Source organism: Salmo salar, chromosome 01, assembly GCF_965601325.2.
Source record: "Salmo salar chromosome 01, fSalSal1, whole genome shotgun sequence".
Classification (NCBI taxonomy): domain Eukaryota; kingdom Metazoa; phylum Chordata; class Actinopteri; order Salmoniformes; family Salmonidae; genus Salmo; species Salmo salar.
This window is the reverse complement of record NC_138291.1, coordinates 33,073,476-33,095,482: the sequence shown is the minus strand read 5'-3', so window position 1 is coordinate 33,095,482 and position 22,007 is coordinate 33,073,476. Positions and strand designations below refer to the sequence as shown.

The following is a 22,007-nucleotide window of genomic DNA, read 5'->3' as shown; positions in this document are numbered from 1 at the left end:
TTTCCCCTTTCACTATTCTCTTTATCTAACTGCACCTCTCCTCTCTCACTGGCTCAAAAGGAATGTTTGATTTGAGTTTCAAAGCCAGATTCACACCAGTAACTTATTTATATTCTGATATTAGAGTTTCATTGTTGTCAAAGGAACATATATACGATTGTTTCATTTGTTTGTTTCTATATGCACCTACAGTGGGTATCACAAGGATTCACCCACCTTGGATTTCTTCACATTTTGTGTTACAATGGATTTAAGTGCCTCTTTTTTTGTCAAGTTCTACACAATACTCTGTCAATGTGTTTTTATTATATAAAAAATGAAACACTAATATACCTTGATTACATAAGTATTCACCCCCGTGAATCAATACATATTTGAAACACCTTTGGAAGCAATTACACTAGTGATTATTTTTGGGTAAGTCTCTTAAGAACTTTGCACACCTGTATAACACAATATTTGTAACTTATTCTTTAAGTGCTGTCAAGTTGCTGGGGGTCATGGCTAGAAAGCAATTTTAAACTCTTCCCATAGATTTTCAAGCAGACTTCAGTCAAAACTATAACTTGGCCACTCAGGATCATTCACTGTCTTCTTGGTAAGCAACTCCGGTGTAGATTTGGCATTGTGTTGTAGGTTAATGTTCTGCTGAAAGGTGAATTCCTCTCCCTGTGTCTGGTGTAAAGAAGACTGAAGCAGGTTTTCCTCTAGGAATTTGCCTGTGCTTAGGTCCATTCCGTTTCTCTTTATTCTGAAAAACTCCCAAGTCTTTGCCGACATCAAGCATACCCATACCATGATGCAGCCACCACCATGCTTGAAAATAAGGAGGCAGATACTCAGTGATGTGTTGTTGGATTTTCCCCAAACAAACGCTTTGCCTTTAGGCCAAAAAGTGTAATCCTTCGCTGTGTTTTCTTGCCGTATAACTTTAGTGCCTTGTTGCATAGATTATGCATGTTTTGGGAATATATGTATGTATGTGTATATATTTACAGTACCAGTCAAAAGTTTGGACACACCTACTCATTCCAGGGTTTTTCTTTATTTTGACTATTTTCTACATTATTGTATAACAGTGAAGACATCAACTATGAAATAACACACATGGAATCATGTAGTAACCAAAAAAGTGTTAAACAAATCAAAATAAATTTTATATTTGAGATTCTTCAAAGTAGCCACTCTTTACCTTGATGACAGCTTTGCACACTCTTGGCATTCTCTCAACCAGCTGCATGAGGTAGTCACCTGGAATGCATTTCAATTAACAGGTGTGCCTTGTTAAAAGTTAATTTGTGTAATTTCTTTCCTTAATGCATTTAAGCCAATCAGTTGTGTTGTGACAAGGTAGGGGTGGTATACAGACGATAGCCCTATTTGGTAAAAGACCAAATCCATATTATGGCAAGAACAGCTCAAATAAGCAAAGAGAAACGAAAGTTCATCATTACTTTAAGACAGGAAGGTCAGTCAATACAGAAAAATGTCAAGAACTTTCAAAGTTTCTTAAAGTGCAGTCACAAAAACCATCAAGCACTATGATGTAACTAGCTCTCATGAGGACCGCCACAGGAAAAGAAGACCCAGAGTTACCTCTGCTGCAGAGGATAAGTTCATTAGAGTTACCAGCCTCAGAAATTGCAGCCCAAATAAATGTTTCACAGAGTTCAAGTAACAGACACCTCTCAACATCAACTGTTCAGAGGAGACTTTGTGAATCAGGCCTTCATGGTCAAATTGCTGCAGAGAAACCACTACTATAGGACACCAATAATAATAAGAGACTTGCTTGTGCCAAGAAACACGAGTAATGGACATGAGACCAGTGGAAATCTGTCTTTTGGTCTGATGAGTCCAAATGTGAGATTTTGGTTCCAAATGCTGTATCTTAGTGAGACAAGGAGTGTATGACTGGACGATCTCCACATGTGTGGTTCCCACCGTGAAGCATGGAGGAGGAGGTGTGATGGTGTGGGGTGCTTTGCTTGTGACTCTGTCTGTGATTTATTTAGAATTCAAGGCAGCATGGCTACCACAGCATTCTGCAGCGATACACCATCCCATCTGGTTTGAACTTAGTAGGACCATCATTTGTTTTTCAACAGGACAATGACCCAAAACACACCTCCAGGCTGTGTAAGGGCTATTTGACCAAGGAGAGCGATGGAGTGCTGCATCAGATGCCCTTGCCTCCACAATCAATCCAACCTCAACCCAACTGAGATGGGTTTTGGATGAGTTGGACCACAGAATGAAGGAAAAGCAGCCAGCCAACAAGTGCTCAGCATATATGGGAAATCCTGCAAGACTGTTGGAAAAGCATTCCTCATGAAGCTGGTTGAGAGAATGCCAAGAGTGTGCAAAGCTCTCTTCAAGACAAAGGGTGGCTACTTTGAAGAATCTAAAATCTATTTTGATTTGTTGAACACTTTTTTGGTTACTACATGATTCCATATGTGTTATTTATTCGTTTTGATATATTCACTATTACTCTACAATGTAGAAATGGTACAAATAAAGCAAATCCCTTGAATGAGTAGGTGTGTCCAAACTTTTGACCGGTACTGTATATTGTTCTTTTCACTGTCATTTAGGTCATTATTGTGGAGTAACTGCAATGTTCTTGATCCATCCTCAGTTTTCTCCCATCACAGTCAATTAACTCTGTAGCTGTTTTAAAATCACCATTGGCCTCATAGTGACATCCCTCAGCAGTTTCCTTCCTTTCCTACTGTTCAGTTCAGAAGGACGACTGTATCCTTGTTGTCTTGGTGGTTTAATACATCATTTAAACTTTACCATGCTTAAAGATATATTCAATGTCTGATTTGTTATTGTTACCGATCTACTAATCACTGCCCTTCTTTGAGGCTTTGGAAAAGCTCCCTGGTCTTTGTAGTTGAATATGTGCTTCAAACTCAGTACTTGACTAACGGAAGTGGTAGTCATTAAAAAAGTCATGTCAATCTCTATTTCAAAATGAGTCCATTATTTTGTGATTTGTTAAGCCACATTTTACTCCTGAACTAATTTAGGCTTATGCAACAACTATATTTTAGTTATTTAATTTGTATTCATTTGTAAACCTTTGTAAAATGTTATTTTCACTTTGACATTATGGAGTATTTTGTGTAGCACAATGACAAAAAAAATCACAATTAGATCCATTTAAATTCCATTTTGTAATGCAACAAAATGTGAACAAATCCATGGGGGGTGAAAACTTATGATGCCCACTGTATACATCATTGTTAGATAACCATTGATATCATTATTGCAGCCAGAATAGACAGCTGATGGTCATTTCCATGTAAAAGGACCCCTGAGCACCAACATGTGAAGTTTGTAGGAAAATGTCAAATGAAAGCTGAGTCAAAATATATATTTTATTAAAGTGTATATATACATTTTTCAAGCATTTCCCATCCTAAAAATTAGGATTAAGCAAAGGCTTTGATTTCAGGTCCAACAGATGGAAAAGGGGTCTTAGAAAACATCCAGAAAAAGTCTTGAAAGGTATTATTAATACATCAAAACACAATAATGTTGAAGTGAAGACCCCTGCCAACTAATATCAACACATATTTAGTTTCGGAGAAATTATTCTGCCTTCTGTTAGTTTTTTAAAGAAACATTGCCTTGTGCCTTGAGAATTACGTTTGCAAAAAACCCACATACCTTTTAAGATATTAGAAAATATCTCTCTATCATGGGAAGGAGGATAACACAAGTTCACAGAAGTAACAAGTGAAGGTAGACCTATCAATTAGTGTTTTTGATATCGATTTTGTTTATGAATTATTAAGTGATTAATAAAAAATACGTAATTATGTTATCAAATCAGTAACATAATTTCCCCATCTTTAGTAATGTCATTTTGGCTATTGAATTGGCTACAAGTTTGGACAGCGTACATGAGTTGAGTACACTATAATGTACTATACTGAACTATACTCTGCTGTGCTGAACTCTACTCTACTGTTCTGTGCTGTACTTTGTCCAAACTTGTGAAACATAGACGTGTATCATTGGTTCAGATTTGGTCTGGTCCAAGAAAATGTGGTCTTGTTTTTCCGTTGGTCTTGTTTAGTTTTTTTGCAATTCCGTTACTGGGTGTAAATCCACTTCACTTAGTGTAGTTTAATACCCAAAAGAGATTTGATCAAAGTGAATTTGCCATGTCATACCTGACACCCCATTCTTTCTGCAGACATAGTTGAATCTTCATTCAGAGCAGATATTGTTTTGGGAAAACGTGGACACACACTGAGGGAGATTTTAATTATGTTGCCAAAATGTATATCTGCACAATTCTTCCAGTAAATGTTTTTATAAAATGTGAGGGTGTACGTTTAAAAAAAAAAAATATATATATATATATATAGTTGTATGGTTTCTTAAACTTTTAAATCAATGTTTTTTGTTTGGCATACATTTTAAGTGAGAAATCTGAGTCTCAGCGCAATTCCATTATCGTGGAATTGTCCTGGTATGATATAGAACTATTTTTTTCAATTCTTACGTCTCAAATGTGACAGCCAAACTAGACACAGCTCAATTTCAAGCTTCCACTGTGAGTGACAACTTGCAAATTATGGAATTATATAAATGATTAGTCACTTCTCACTGTCGCTGTGAAGCATGCGGAGCACTCCGTCTGGCAAGAGAGACTAAAAAACGGTTGACGTCAAGCTGAACTCTCAACATCTCAATTCCCTGTAGCTCAGTTGGTAGCGCATGGTGTGTGCAACGCCAGGGTTGTGGGTTCGATTCCCACGGGGGGCCAGCGCAGAAAAAATAAAAAAGAATGTATGAAATGTATGCATTCACTACTGTAAGTCGCTCTGGATAAGAGCATCTGATAAATGACTAAAATGTCAAATGTAAATGTGTCAAAGTACATTGGTTACACTAGTCCAGTGGTTCCCAAACTCCTTATAGTCCCGTACCCCTTTTAAACATTCAACCTCAGCTGCATACCCCATCTAGCACCAGTGTCAGCGCACTCTGAAATGTTGTTTTTTGCCATCATTGTAAGCCTGCCACACACACACTATAAAATAAATTTATTAAACATAAGAATGAGAGTGAGTTTTTGTCACAACCCAACTCGTGGGAAGTGACAAAGAGCTCTTATAGGACCAGGGCACAAATAATAATCAATCAATTTGCTCTTTATTTAACCATCTTACATATAAAACCTTATTTGTTCATCAAATTGTGAATAACTCTCCACAGGTTAATGAGAAGGGTGTGCTTGAAAGGATGCACATACCTCTGCAGTGTTGGGTTGTATTGGAGAGAGTCTCTGTTTAAATCTTTTTCCACACACAGTCTGTGCTTGTATTTAGTTTTCATGCTAGTGAGGGCGAGTCCTCTCTCATAGGTACGTGGTTGCAAAGGGCATCAGTGTCTTAACAGCACAATTTGCGAAGGCAGGATACTCTGAGCGCAGCCCATCCAGAAATCTGGCAGTGGCTTCTGATCAAAATACATTTTTACAGAACTGCTTGTTGCAATTTCGATGAGGCTCTCTTGTTCAGATATTGGTAAGTGGACTGGAGGCAGGGCATGAAAGGGATAACGAATCCAGTTGTTTGTGTCATCCGTTTCAGGAAAGTACCTGCGTAATTGTGTACACAACTCACTCAGGTGCTTCGCAATATCACATTTGACATTGTCCAGTAGCTTGAGTTAATTTGCACACAAAAAATCATACAATGATGGAAAGACCTGTGTGTTGTCCTTGTTAATGCAGACAGAGAAGAGCTCCAAGTTCTTAATCATAGCCTCAATTTTGTCCAGCACATTGAATATAGTTGGAGAGTCCATGTAATCCTAGATTCAGATCATTCAGGTGAGAAAAAACATCACCCAGATAGGCCAGTCATATGAGAAACTCGTCATCATGCAAGCAGTCAGACAAGTGAAAATGATGGTCAGTAAACAAAACTTTAAACTCGTCTCTCAATTACAAAAAACATGTCAATACTTTGCCTATTGATAACCAGCGCACTCCTGTATGTTGTAAAAGCATTACATGGTCGCTGCCCATATCACTGCATAGTGCAGAAAATACACGAGAGTTCAGGGGCCTTGTTTTAACAAAGTTAACCACTTTCACTGTAGTGTCCAAAACGCCTTTCAAGCTGTCAGGCATTCCCTTGGCAGAAAGAGCCTCCCGGTGGATGCTGCAGTGTACCAAGTGGCGTTGGGAGCAACTGCTTGCATGCATGTTACCACTCCACTATGTCTCCCTGTCATGGCTTTTGCACCATCAGTACAGATACCAAGATGAGCAGCAGCTACGTTTGGCTACATACGGACCGTTAGTCGAATTCCCGCGAGAGCGTAACGGTTAATGTGATTGGATGTTCATTATTTGACTAGGCTACCTGTATTTGACATTGTGTTGTTATATGAACACTAGATGGTATAATTTTATTTTTGGCAGTGAAACGACACTACTCAGGCAAGGATAAAAACCTCAGCCAAATGTATAGCCCAGTTGGAAAATATAAATGGACTGTTTGAAAATGTGAAGATTTTTTTTTTAAACATATATATATATATGTATATATATATACATACATACATACATACATACATACATACATACATACATACATACAGTCGTGGCCAAAAGTTTTGAGTGACACAAATATTAATTTTCACAAAGTCTGCTGCCTCAGTTTGTATGATGGCAATTTTCATATACTCCAGAATGTTATGAAGCGTGATCAGATGAATTGCAATTAATTGCAAAGTCCCTCTTTGCCATGCAAATGAATTGAATCCCCAAAAAACATTTCCACTGCATTTCAGCCCTGCCACAAAAGGACCAGCTGACATCATGTCAGTGATTCTCTCGTTAACACAGGTGTGAGTGTTGACGAGGACAAGGCTGGAGATCACTCTGTCATGCTGATTGAATTCGAATAACAGACTGGAAGCTTCAAAAGGAGGGTGGTGTTTGGAATCATTGTTCTTCCTCTGTCAATCATGGTTACCTGCAAGGAAACACGTGCCGTCATCATTGCTTTGCACAAAAAGACTTCACAAGCAAGGATATTGCTGCCAGTAAGATTGCACCTAAATCAACCATTTATCGGATCATCAAGAACTTCAAGGAGAGCGGTTCAATTGTTGTGAAGAAGGCTTCAGAGCGCCCAAGAAAGTCCAGTAAGCGTCAGGACCGTCTCCTAAAGTTGATTCAGCTGTGGGATCGGGGCACCACCAGTACAGAATCAGGAATGGCAGCAGGCAGGTGTGAGTGCATCTGCACGCACAGTGAGGCGAAGACTTTTGGAGGATGGCCTGGTGTCAAGAAGGGCAGCAAAGAAGCCACTTCTCTCCAGGAAAAACATCAGGGACAGACTGATATTCTGCAAAAGGTTCAGGGATTGGAATGCTGAGGACTGGGGTAAAGTCATTTTTCTCTGATGAATCCCCTTTCCGATTGTTTGGGGCATCCGGGAAAAAAGCTTGTCCGGAGAAGATGAGGTGAGCGCTACCATCAGTCCTGTGTCATGCCAACAGTAAAGCATCCTGAGACCATTCATGTGTGGGGTTTCTTCTCAGCCAAGGGAGTGGGCTCAAGTGCCTTTGGCACTTATGAAATGCTTGTAATTATACTTCAGTATTCCATAGTAACATCTGACAAAAATATTTAAAGACACTGAAGCAGCAAACTTTAATATTTGTGTCATTCTCAAAACTATTTTTATGTGAATCACATTTTTATTTGGCGTACCCCCGACGGCATTGCAATGTCTATCAAACTTCTCTCTGGTGCTGTGAGACAGGCACTTTAAATGTCTGTTGGAGGTTTCATCTAATTCTCGTTAAAATATGCAGATGCCCTAGAAAGTCCATATACTGTTTGTATGTATTCACTGACGTACTGCCAGTGCAACTACCGCTGCGTTACTATTAGTTGCCTGCTTGTTTTGATTATTTATATATGTGGGTTCATTTGAGTGGAACCACACTCATGGCAATGGCACCATTGATTTCTGGGTCTGTACTTTTGTATGGTCTGAGTTTAGCATTGGCTGGCATAGGTGGTGCCATCTGAAGGAAGTATTATCATCAATGGGCTTTGTTTGATTATTGAATAGATTTGGGTAATTGATTGGGTAAATGTTTAGTAGCAGACTGCAATTCTCCCTTCTCTTTGCTGTAGCGCCATGTTATGGTTAGTGCTAACAAGAAGATGACTTTATTGATTGATAATTAGGATTGTTTCTGTGGATAGGAGACACATTGTTTGAATTGATGTGTTGAAGTTTGTTTACTTTGTTCAAGATTAATGGTAGAGTGTTATCTAGGGGCCAACATCACAGTGAAGCCGTTGCAAAGCACAGAACTTGGAGGCTCTTACCCCAGCAGATCGCTAAGATGAAGTTACACTTCTGTAAGTGGTGTAAAATATGAATCCACTTCTCATGATCTGAGGACCAGGTTTAATCTCTGCTTGTATTTGTTTCCACATTCATTTCTCTTTTGACTCTCCTCTCCCTTTCTCTGCCCTGTCCCCTCTCCCTTTCCCTTCTTCCTCTCTTTCCTTCTCTCTCTCTCCTCTTGTCTCCAGTTGTGGGGGAAATTCAGTCTTCCATGGCACTTCTGCTCAGCTCCAGCTGTGCTCTGACTTGGAGGAGGCAGATTTTCTGTCCGATTTGTCTCTAAATGTGACCGCTCTGCTCACTAGCAGCACTGGGTGCGATGTGCCAGTGGGGAGAAACACTGCCATATATGGCAGTGTGATGGTGGCCAGGGCCAAGTTGTGCAAAACAACCCTGCACACCTCCTCTCTTGAGACAGCCTCTCCCTCTCCTCCCCTATTCCTTCTCCTACATTCTCTCTGTTAGCAGCGGAAGTCCCGGCTCCTGTGCAGAATGTTAGTTAGTTTGCACTGGTCATGCAAATGTAGCGCAAGTGTATTCTGTAATCGTAGGCCAAGGGGCTAAGCTTACGACCGGAAGTAGTTAGTGTTGGATCATTTTAGTTTGCCTTGTTTGGTGTAGCTAAAGTTTCAGTCCTTCAGTCCATCCTGTCAGATTTGAAATGCAATGGCCCAGTAGACTTAGCCCTTTACAGGTGGATCTCTGTGCTTCATTTTGAATGAATGCTGGCTACTCATTGTATAAAATGCCAACAGTGTTTGGTTCAGAAGCACCTAGGTCTCTAGCTAAAGCAAGTACGATTTAATTTGGTGGTGAAACACCTCTCTTAACACTGCTAACAGACCTGTGTGGGAGAATTCTGTGAATGTGCTATAATGTATTACTGTGTGTGGGGGGAGGGGTGGAGGCAGACTCTATTTTCATGCATGACAACATGTCAGCAACGGGAGTAGAAGGTACTTTGGAGAAGCGATCCGCCTACTCATTCACCATTCTATCCATCTGACTTCAAGCATCACCTCTTCATGACAACCTCCTGGGTAGAGACCGCTTCCCACAGACACAGAAACGCTGTGCATGCACACGCTCACATAAACACATGCACACTCCTACATACAAAGCAGTGAGCCATCATCACACCAACTCTATGTACATTATCACCCTTAGTCAAATCACCTATGGAAAAATACATAATATACTTGATGAATAAGTCCACAACACATCTACGGGTTAATTTCTCTCATGCTCCATTTCTCTGACGTCCAGCACATCTGTTCAAAAACAGAACATATCAGGCAAGACATCCATCAGCAGTTAGACAAAACACAGACGTGGTGCTTGTCCGTTTCCCTCCATTGGTCACAGTACAACATGGGGCCCTTGCCATTTGTGAGACTCTGGCTCTGGCTGTTCCAGTATTTTAGAGTTATGGGCTCTGCCTGGCATACCCCTCACTTTGCCTGGGCTCCGGCTCCACTTCTCCCAGCAACTATTTTTAAACGTCTGGAATTTGATCAAAACATTAGCTTTTTACTCAAGCCTTTTAAAGTCCAAAGGCTGTTTTCTGTTTCGCACGCCTGGAGATGGGATTGTTGATAGGGAGGAGGGTTTGGGAAATGGAGAGAGGAGGTTCCCTGTTGGAGTCAGGTCTGTTGCTATTGGTTTAACTAATAAGAATTTGTTCTTAATTGATACAATGAAATAAAGGCGTCATATGAAATGGATCATAATAATGAACTGCATTACTCATAATAATTAATAATACTTGTAATAATAATACTTGAATCAGAAACCTTTTTTCCCCTTCATTGATTTTTTTGCCTTTGCTTGTGACAGGAAAGTCACACAAAGATAATACCAATAGGCGAGAGTGGAGTAAGTTGAGACAATCTTGTTTCTAGAAAACCATACACAAAATTTATAATTTTACCAATTATTTAGGAAGAGGTCATAATTTAATGGAGTCTGAAGGAAGAAACCACATGGAAAAAGTGGTAAGTTAGGTTCAAAAATCAGATTTTCTCCAAGTCAAATGAATTGAATGTGTTATACATCAGTTGGGGTCCCTATAAGCTTCAATATGGGGCGGCAGCGTAGCCTAGTGGTTAGAGTGTTAGACTAGTAACCGAAAGGTTGCAAGTTTGAATCCCCCAGCTGACAAGGTACAAATCTGTCGTTCTACCCCTGAACAAGTCAGTTAACCCACGGTTCCTAGGCTGTCATTGAAAATAAGAATTTGTTCATAACTGACTTGCCTAGTTAATAAAGGTAAAATAAATAAAAATATGAGGTCTTAAACCTAGCATGAAAGTGCATCCTTGCAGCTGTGTGGGCTCATATTGTTGAAATGTTTGCCTTTGGGCAATGACCATGGGGTAAGTTGAGCAAATTGGTGTTTTCTTCCCACACGTAATGCAAGGCATTATTGCTGGTATATGCGGTAACAACAGGGCCTGGCCTACGTTAAAAGTTTGTTCTTAAATTGTTTTGTACGAAGTGTTTGTAAGGTGTTAAGCATGTGTTAAAATATGCTTAAAATCATGAAAAGACAAATAAGTGATTGTTGAATTGTTTGGGAAATAAAAATAGACATGGTTTTAAAAAGGTAGTGGTAACTGGTAATACATGGTAAAAAAAGGCAACAATTTAAAAGATATTAGTAAGGGAATCTGTCAATTAAAATAAATAAATTATGCCCTAATCTATGGATTTCACATGACTGAGAAATCAGATATGCACAGATACCTTAAAAAAAAGGTAGGGCCGTGGATCAGAAAACCAGTCAGTATCTGGTGTGACCATCATTTGCCTCATGCAGCGCAACACTTCTTTGCATGGAGTTGATCAGGCTGTTGATTGTGGAATGTTGTCCTACTCCACTTCGATGGCTGTGTGAAGTTGCTGGATATTGGCGGGAACTGGAACACGCTGTAGTACACGTTGATCCAGGGCATCCCAAACATGCTCAATGGGTGTGGGTGACATGTCTGGTGAGTATGCAGGCCATGGAAGAACTGGGATATTTTTCAGCTTCCAGGAATTGTGTGCATGCATTATCATGCTGAAACATGAGATGATGGCAGAAAAGTGGTGCATGCGTATGTATTCACCCCCTTTGCTATGAAGCCCCAATATAAGATCTGGTGCAACCAATTACCTTCAGAAGTCACATAATTAGTTAGATTGCACACAGGTGGACTTTATTTAAGTGTCACATAAGCTGTCACATGATCTCAGTATATATATACACCTGTTCTGAAAGGCCCCAGAGTCTGTAACACCACTAAGCAAGGGGCACCACCAAGCATGCGGCACTATGAAGACCAAGGTGCTCTCCAAACAGGTCAGGGAGAAAGTTGTGGAGAAGTACAGATCAGGGTTGGGTTAAAAAAAATATCCGAAACTTTGAACATCCCACGGAGCACCATTAAATCCATCATTAAAAAAATTGAAAGAATATGGCACCACAACAAACCTGCCAAGAGAGCGCCGCCCACCAAAACTCACTGACCAGGCAAAGAGGACATTAATCGGAGAGGAAACAAAGAGACCAAAGATTACCCTGAAGGAGCTGCAAAGCTCCACAGTGGAGATGGGAGTATCTGTCCATATGACCACTTTAAGCCGTACCCTCCACAGAGCTGGGCTTTACGGAAGAGTGGCCAGAAAAAAAATAAGCAAACATGTTTGGTGTTCGCCAAAAGGCATGTGGGAGACTCCCCAAACATATGGAAGAAGGTACTCTGGTCAGATACTGAAGCTTTTTGGCCATCAAGGAAAACGCTATGTCTGGCGCAAACCCAACACCTCTCATCAACCCGAGAACACCATCCCCACAGTGAAGCATGGTGGTGGCAGCATCATGCTGTGGGGATGTTTATCATTGGCAGGGACTGGGAAACTGGTCAGAATTGAAGGAATGATGGATGGTGCTAAATACAGGGAAATTCTTGAGGGGAAACCTGTTTCAGTCTTCCAGAAATTTGAGACTAGGACGGAGGTTCACCTTCCAGCAGGACAATGACCCTAAGCATACTGCTAAAGCAACACTCGAGTTCTTTAAGTGGAAACATTTAAATGTCTTGGATTGGCCTAGTCAAAGCCCAGACCTCAATCCAATTGAAAATATGTGGTATGACTTAAAGATTGCTGTACACCAACGGAACTCATCCAACTTGAAGGAGCTGGAGCAGTTTTGCCTTGAAGAATGGGCAAAGATCCCAGTGGCTAGATGTGCCAAGCTTATAGAGACATACCCCAAGAGACACACAGCTGTAATTGCTGCAAAAGGTGGATCTACAAAGTATTGACTTTGGGGGGGTGAATAGTTATGCACGCTCAAGTTTTCAGTTTTTTTTGTCTTATGTTTGTTTGTCTTTGTTTCACAAGAAAAAATATTAAGCATCTTTAAAATGGTAGGCATGTTGTGTAAATCAAATGATACAAACCCCCCCCAAAATCAATTTTAATTCCCGGTTGTAAGGCAACAAATTAGGAAAAATGACAAGGGGGGTGGATACTTTCGCAAGCCACTGTACTGCCAAATTCTCAAAAGCGATGTTGGAGGCGGCTTACGTTAGAGAAATGAACATAAAATTACCTGGCAACAGCTCTGGGGGACATTCCTGCAGTCAGCATGCCAATTGCAAGCTCCCTCAACTTGAGACATCTGTGGCATTGTGTTGTGTGATACAACTGAACATTTTAGTGGCCTTTTATTGTCCCCAGCACAAGGTGCACCTGTAAATGATCATGCTGTTTAATCAGCTTCTTGATATGCCGCACCTGTCAGTTGGATGGATTATCTTGTCAAAGGAGAAAGTTCACTAACAGGGATGTAAACCAATTTGTGCACAACATTTTTGAGAAATAAGCTTTTTGTGCGTATGGATATTTCCCTTGACAGAATTATGTAAAAAATGGCTCAACTAACCCCACTATCTCCTAATGAAATGATCAATTGGACAGACACTTCCTGCTGCTGCCAACAAACTAATGTTTTTTGTATTTATTTTCATCCGTTTCTCTCATCTTCTCCTTCGACAGTTTTCAAGCTTGACGTGCATATATTGTATTCTTCTACAAGCTGGTGTGCTTACATTTTGTTAGATGAACGATTGATTATGATTGTGTTGTATTTTAGTAGAAATGTACTTGTGTGGCCTGTTATCAACTTCGGCCTCACTACGTCTCCCACTGAATCATGTTTCTAAGACGTTGCCATGCAACCCAGTACATTGGCAGGTTTGCAGTGTGCTTGTGAGCAGTGTTTTTTCACTGTAGTTCAGACAGATAAGAGAGAACTGATGAGATAGCAGCAGTGGGTCGGTCAGTGTCCCTGATTTAACATTCCTGTCTGATGAGTTCATACCTATTCATAAAACATTGATAGATAGCCCTATCTATGGCTCTGTAGTTTCCCAGACACTATCTCTAGGAGTTGTAAAGATGTGTGGAAATGAAGGAATTCAGTATGTTACTTGCGTGTACGATGGTCCTAAATTTAGATTTAGGTAAGGGCTGGGTGTTTACATTAGGGTCCTATTTTTGTTTTTACCCCATTTCTCTGTGTGTAATTTTCAATTTTTCGGGTCATGGCATATTTTTATAATGCCCTTCAGCTCTGTGCGTATGGGTTCCGTCCCCCCAGCCCCCAATAACTGATGGACACACAGGCAGACACACACACACAGGAACACACTGGCCCACTTGACACACACACAGGAACACACTGGCCCACTGGAGACACACACACACAGACACACAGATAGGAACATACTGGCCCACAGGACACATTCACATGCACACACAGGCACACACACACAGACAGGAACACTCTGGCCCACTGGACACACACACACACACACACAGACAGGCACACATTGGCCTACTGGACAGGCACACACACACAGACAGGAACACTCTGGCCCACTGGACACACACACACACACACACACAAAGGCAGGCACACACTGGCCAACTGGACACACATACACACACACACACGCAGGCACACACTGGTCCACTGGACACACACACACACACACAGACAGGAACACACTGGCCCACTGGACACACACACACACACAGACAGGCACACACTGGCCCAATGGACACACACACGCATTCAGGCAGGCACACACTGTCCACTGGACACACACACAAAAAGGCAGGCACACACTGGCCCACTGGACACATACACATACAGACAGTCACACACTGGCCCACTGGGGACACACACACACACACAGACACACACACACAGACAGGCACACATTGGCCTACTGGACACACACACAGACAGGAACACTCTGTCCCACTGGACACACACACACACACAAAGGCAGGCACACACTGGCCAACTGGACACACATACACACACACACACACACACACACGCAGGCACACACTGGCCCACTGGAGACACACACACACACACACACACACACACACACACACACACACACACACACACACACACACACACACACACACACACAGGCACAGGCACACACACACAGACAGGAACACTCTGTCCCACTGGACACACACACACACACACACACAAAGGCAGGCACACACTGGCCAACTGGACACACATCCACACACACACACGCAGGCACACACTGGACACACACACACACACACACACACACACACACAGACAGGAACACACTGGCCCACTGGACACACACACACACAGACAGGCACACACTGGCCCACTGGACACACAGACAGGCACACACTGGCCCACTGGACACACACACGCATTCAGGCAGGCACACACTGTCCACTGGACACACACACACACACACAAAGGCAGGCACACACTGGCCCACTGGACACATACACATACAGACAGTCACACACTGGCCCACTGGACACACACACACACAGGCACACACTAGCCCACTGGATGGACACAGACAGACAGACAGACAGACAGACAGACAGACAGACAGACAGACAGACAGACAGACAGACAGACAGACAGACAGACAGACAGGCACTCACTGTCCCACTGGACACACACACACACACACACACACACACACACACACACACACACACACACACACACACACACACACACACACACACACACACACAGGCAGGCAGGCACACATTGGCTCACTGGACATACTCACACACACACAGGCAGACACACACTGGCCAACTGGACACACACAGGCACACACTGGCTCACTGGACACACACAGGCACACACTGGCCCACTGGACATACTCACACACACAGGCAGACACACACTGGCCCACTGGACACACACAGGCACACACTGGCCCACTGGACACACACCAACACGTACGCACTGGCCAACTGGACACACATACACAGACAGACAGGAACACACTGGCCCACTGGACACATAGACACACACACACACATAGAGGAACACACTGGACACATAGACACGCACACACACACACATACAGGTACACACTGGCCCACTGGACACACACACACACACATGGACAGGCATACACTGACACACTGGACACACACACAGGCACACACAAGCCCACTGGACACACACACAGGCACACATGGAAAAAGGTTATTATGGCACCGGATGCGTTGTTTGTAACTTATTATTTACATAATGTTGCTACTACCGTCTCTTATGACCAAAAAGAGCTTCTGGACATCGGAACTGGACGAAGATTTTTTCCTTAATGAGTCGAAGGATTTACTGCTTTCCGGAGAACAGATCCAAATCCCCGTCATTCGCGTGATGAAAAGGTGGAGATACCGAGGAAGAAGGTCGGGGTGCCTTGTTAGGATTCGTAGGCGAGTGAGTAAATCACCATTACCATCGGTTCTATTGGCCAACGTGCAATCACTGGAAAACAAACTCGGTGATCTACGGTCGAGACTATCCAACCAACAGGACATTAAAAACTGTAATATCTTATGTTTCCCCGAGTCTTGGCTGAACGACGACATGGATAATATAGAGCTGGCTGTTTTTTCTGTGTATCGCAAGGGCAATTGTTAAAGAAGTCTTGAGGTATTGCTCACCTGAGGTAGTGTACCTCATGATAAGCTTTAGACCACACTATCTACCAAGAGAGTTCTCATCTATATTATTCGTAGCCGTCTATATACCACCACAAACCGATGCTGGCACTAAGACCGCACTCAACGAGCTGTATAAGGCCATAAACAAACAAGAAAATGCTCATCCAGAGGCGGTGCTCATAGTGGCCGGGGACTTTAATGCAGTCAAACTTAAATCAGTTTTACCTCATTTCTACCAGCATGTCACATGCGCAACCAGAGGAAAAACATTTTTCGGCCAACTTTACTCCACACACAGAGACGCATAGCTCTCCTTCGCCCTCCATTTGGCAAATATGACCATAATTATATCTTCCTGATTTCCTGCTTACGTGCAAAAACTAAAGCAAGAAGTACCAGTGACTCGATGACGCGGATGATACGCTACAGGACTGCTTGCTAGTACAGACTGGAATATGTTCCGTGATTCATCCAATGGCATTGAGGAGTATACCACCTCAGTCACCGGCTTCATCAATAAGTGCATTGAGAACATAGTCCCCACATTGACTGTACGTACATATCCCAACCAGAAGCCATGGATTACAGGCAACATCTGCACCAAGCTAAAGGCTAGAGCTGGCACTTTCAAGGAATGGGACACTAATCCGGACGCTTACAAGAAATCCCGCTATGCCCTCAGATGAACCATCAAACAGGCAAAGCGTCAATACAGGACTAAGATTGAATCCTACTACACCGTCACTGTCACGCCCTGACCATAGAGAGCCCTTGGTTCCCTATGGTATAGTTGGTATAGTCTCTATGGTATAGTTTCTATGTTGGTGTGCTTGGTATGGTTCCCAATCAGAGGCAGTTGTTTAGCATTGTCTCTGATTGGGGATCATATTTAGGCAGCCATTTCCCCACTGTGTTTTGTGGGATCTTGTTTTGTTTTGAGTTAGTGCATGTGGCACCTCTGATGTCACGGTTCGTTGATTGTTTGTTTCTTTTTATGTTTGGAAGTTTCGCTTAAATAAATATGTGGAACTTTAATCACGCTACGCCTTGGTCCAGTTCCTACAACGATCGTGACAGTCTCTGACGTTTGTCGGATGTGGCAGGGCTTGTAAACTATTACAGACTAAAAAAGGAAACCCAGCCCAGATGAGCTAAATCTCTTTTAAGCTCGCTTTGAGGCAAGCAACACTAAAGCATGCATGAGAGCACCAGCTATTCCAGATGACTGTGTGATCACGCTCTCCATAGCCCATGTGAGTAAGACCTTTAAACAAGTCAACATTCACAAGGCTGCGAGGCCAGACGGATTACCAGGGTGTGTACTCAGAGCATGCACGGACTAACTGGCAAGTGTCTTCACTAACATTTTCAACCTCTCCCTGAACGAGTCTGTAATACCCATATGTTTCAAGCAGACCACCATAGTCCCTGTGCCCAAGAATACAAAGGTAATCTACCTAAATGACTACCGCCCCGTAGCACTCACGTCGGTAGCCATGAAGTGCTTTGAAAGGCTGGTCATGGCTCACGTCAACACCATCATTCCAGAAACCCTAGACCCACTCCAATTCGTATTACGCCCCAACTGATCCACAGATGACGCAATCACACTCCCTACTGCCCTTTCCCACCCGAACAAAAGGAACACCTATGTGAGAATACTGTTCATTGACAACAGCTCAGAGTTCAACACCATAGTGCCCACAAAGTTCATCACTAAGCTAAGGACCCTGGGACTAAATACTTCCCTCTGCAACTGGATGCTGGACTTCCTGACGGACCGGCCCCAGGTGGTAAGGGTAGGCAACAACACATCTGCCGCGCTGGTCCTCAACACCAGTTCCCTTCAGGGGTGTGAAACAATTTGGCATGGGTCCCCAGATCCTCAAAAGGTTCTATAGCTGCACCATCGAGAGCATCCTGACCGTTTGCATCACCGCCTGGTATGGCAACTGCTCGGTATCTGACCGTAAGGCGCTACAGAGGGTAGTGCATACGGCCCAATACATCACTGGGGCCAAGCTTCCTCCCATCCAGGACCTATATACCAGGCGGTGTCAGAGGAAGGCCCAAACAATTGTCAGACTCCAGTCACCCAAGTCATAGACTGTTCTCTCTGCTACCGCACGGCAAGCGGTACCAGAGCGGCAAGTCTAGGTCCAAAAGGCTCCTTAACAGCTTCTACCCCAAGCTATAAGACTGCTGAACAATTAATCAAATGGTCACCCGGACTACTTACATTTTTACACTGCTGCTACTCTGTTTATCATTTATGCATTGTCACTTTACCTCTACTTACATGTACAAATTACCTCAACTAACCTGTACACCCGCACATTTACTCATTACCGGGACCCCTGTATATAGCCTTGTTATTGTTATGTAATTCTGCTGTGTTACTTTTTATATTTATTTTATCTAGAAAATATTTTCATTTTTATTTCAAAGGACCCCTTTTTTCTCCCAATTACAGTCTTGTCCTATCGCTGCAACTCCTGTACGGACTCAGGAGAGGCAAAGGTCGACAGCCATGCGTCCTCCGAAACACAACCCAGCCCAGCTTCTTGACACAATGTCCACTTAACCAGCCGCACCAATGTGTCGGAGGAAACACCGAGTCGCTAGTGCGAGATGGGACAAGAACATCCCCGCCGGCTAAACCCTTAACTAACCCGGACGACGCTGGGCCAATTGGCCAGCTGCGACAGAGCCTGGACTTGAACCAGGATCTCTAGTGACACAGCTAGCACTGCGATACAGTGCCTTAGACCACTGCGCCACTCAGGAGGCCCCCAGTAAATATTTTCTTAACTCTGTTTCTCAAACATAAGCATTTCATGTTAAGGTTTACACCTGTTTTATTCGGTGCATGTGACAAATAAGATTTGATTTGATTTGATGGAAGTTTGAAAGAAGGGTTCTTAATCTCCCCGGGTGTTACCCACAAACACGCATGTATATCTTGTTGTTTTTGCCATGGATGGCCATGGATGGCTCTTGTCCAATGGCTGTCCAGTAATGCATGATTGACATGTGTGAGCAGTCAGGGTTCTGCTCTGTACCTGACAAGATGCTCTGGGATTTAGGCTGCTTTTCCCCCCCGAAAGGATGAGACTTTATTTTACAGTCATGTTGCAAAGGGTATTTATAGGAAGATATTTCATAGGAAAATATGTGGTAATAATCTAATCTTATGTTGACATTTGTGAAGTAGCAGGTCTTCCTGGTAAGGATGGACTACTTCACAGGCATCAACACAAATGTAGGTGCTTTTTGTAATTGCACATTACACATGCTTTTTTCCAGTGAACCCAAAGATACCACACTCACTTCATTTTGGTTATGACTAATCAGCCATTTTACAGTGATGTTTCTAATTAAATGACAGGTAAATAGTTCACAATTTCTACAGTCCACTAGTTATAAAGTGTAGCTTCACTTTTTGTACTCATTGCCTATTGAGTAGGGATAGGCGGGCTGCGTGGAGTTGTCTCTCTCTACAGAGGAAATGACTTGCACACTGAGGTACCGGCTTCATGACACAGTGAAATTATCTTCTGAGTTCTGGGCGGGGTGGATCATTTCCTGTATTGCTGAGCTCTAAGGGGAGATGAGCCGTGTCAATGTGAGCGTCAGCGTGTGTCTGTTTGTGTCAGAGTGAGTGTGTGTCTGTGTGCTTCTTCTCCTCAAATATTAGTTCTGTGTGAGGTATGTTCTTTATTGGGAAGTGGAGTGGAGATGATGAAACAGCTGGCACCAAGCTGTATAGTGTACACTGACTTCTGCAGAGTAGATAGACGGACGGACTGGGGGGTGAGAAAGAGACATACATACAGTTGAATTCGGAAGTCTACATACGCTTAGGTTGGAGTCATTAAAACTCGTTTTTCAACCACTCCACAAATTTCTTGTTAACAATCTATAGTTTTGGAAAGTTGGTTAAGACATCTACTTTGTGCATACAAGTAATTTTTCCAACAATTGTTTACAAACAGATTATTTCACATATAATTCACTGTATCACAATTCCAGTGGATCAGAAGTTTACATACACTAAGTTGACTGTGCTTTCAAACAGCTTGGAAAATTCCAGAAAATGATGTCATGGCTTTAGAAGCTTCTGGTAGGCTAATTGACATCATTTGAGTCAATTGGAGGTGTACCTGTGGATGTATTTCAAGGCCTACCTTCAAACTCAGTGCCTCTTTGCTTGACATTTATGGAAAATCAAAAGAAATCAGCCAAGACCTCAGGAAAGAAATTGTAGACCTCCACAAGTCTGGTTCATCCTTGGGAGAAATGTCCAAATGCCTGAAGGTACCACGTTCATCTGTACAAACAATAGTACGCAAGTATAAACAACATGGGACCACGCAGCCATCATACCGCTCAGGAAGGAGATGCTGTCTCCTAGAGATGAACGTACTTTGCGAAAAGTGCAAATCAATCCCAGAACAACAGCAAAGGACCTTGTGAAGATGCTGGAGGAAACAGTTACAAAAGTATCTATATCCACAGTAAAACGAGTCCTATATTGACATAACCTGAAAGGTCGCTCAGCAAGGAAGAGGCCACTGCTCCAAAACCGCCATAAAAAAGCGAGACTACGGTTTGCAACTGCACATGGGGACAAAGATTGTACTTTTTGGAGAAATGTCCTCTGGTCTGATGAAACAAAAATAGAACTGTTTGGCCATAATGACCATCGTTTTGTTTGGAGGAAAAAGGGGAAGGCTTGCAAGCCGAAGAACACCATCTCCACCGTGAAGCACGGGGTGGCAGCATGATGTTGTGGGGGTGCTTTGCTGCAGGAGGGACTGGTGCACTTCACAAAATAGATGGCATCATGAGGAAAGAAAATTATGTGGATATATTGAAGCAACATCTCAAGACATCAGTCAGGAAGTTAAAGCTTGGTCTCAAATGGGTCTTCCAAATGGACAATGACCCCAAGCATACTTCCAAAGTTGTGGCAAAATGGCTTAAGGACAACAAAGTCAAGGTATTGGAGTGGCCATCACAAAGCCCTGACCTCAATCCCATAGAAAATATGTGGGCAGAACTGAAAAAGTGTGTGTGAGCAAGGAGGCCAACAAACCTGACTCAGTTACACCAGCTCTGTCAGGAGGAATGGGCCAAAATTCACCCAACTTATTGTGGGAAGCTTGTGAAAGGCTACCCGAAGAAACATTTGACCCAAGTTAAACAATTTAAAGGCAATGCTACCAAATACTAATTGAGTGTATGTAAACTTCTGACCCACTGGGAATGTGATGAAAGAAATAAAAGCTGAATTAAATAATTCTCTCTACTATTATTCTGACATTTCACATTCTTAAAATAAAGTGGTGATCCTAACTGATCTAAGACAGGGATTTTTTACTAGGATTAAATGTCAGGAATTGTGAAAAACTGAGTTTAAATGTATTTGGCTAAGGTGTATGTAAACTTCTGACTTCAACTGTAGGATCTGAAAGGTTATAGGAAGGTCTGTTGTAATGTTATTCTTGACGTATCTTCATACGAATATCTGTTGGTGTCAGAGAATGACAGCTGACA

General features: G+C 42.5%; 1 protein-coding gene across 4 annotated transcripts in view; it reads left to right on the top strand.

Annotated features, from left to right (window-relative positions):
• Window positions 1-22,007, top strand: part of rock2a (rho-associated, coiled-coil containing protein kinase 2a) — a 45,563-nt gene that overhangs the window by 3,806 nt on the left and 19,750 nt on the right. The gene's annotated exons all lie outside the window — the stretch shown is intronic.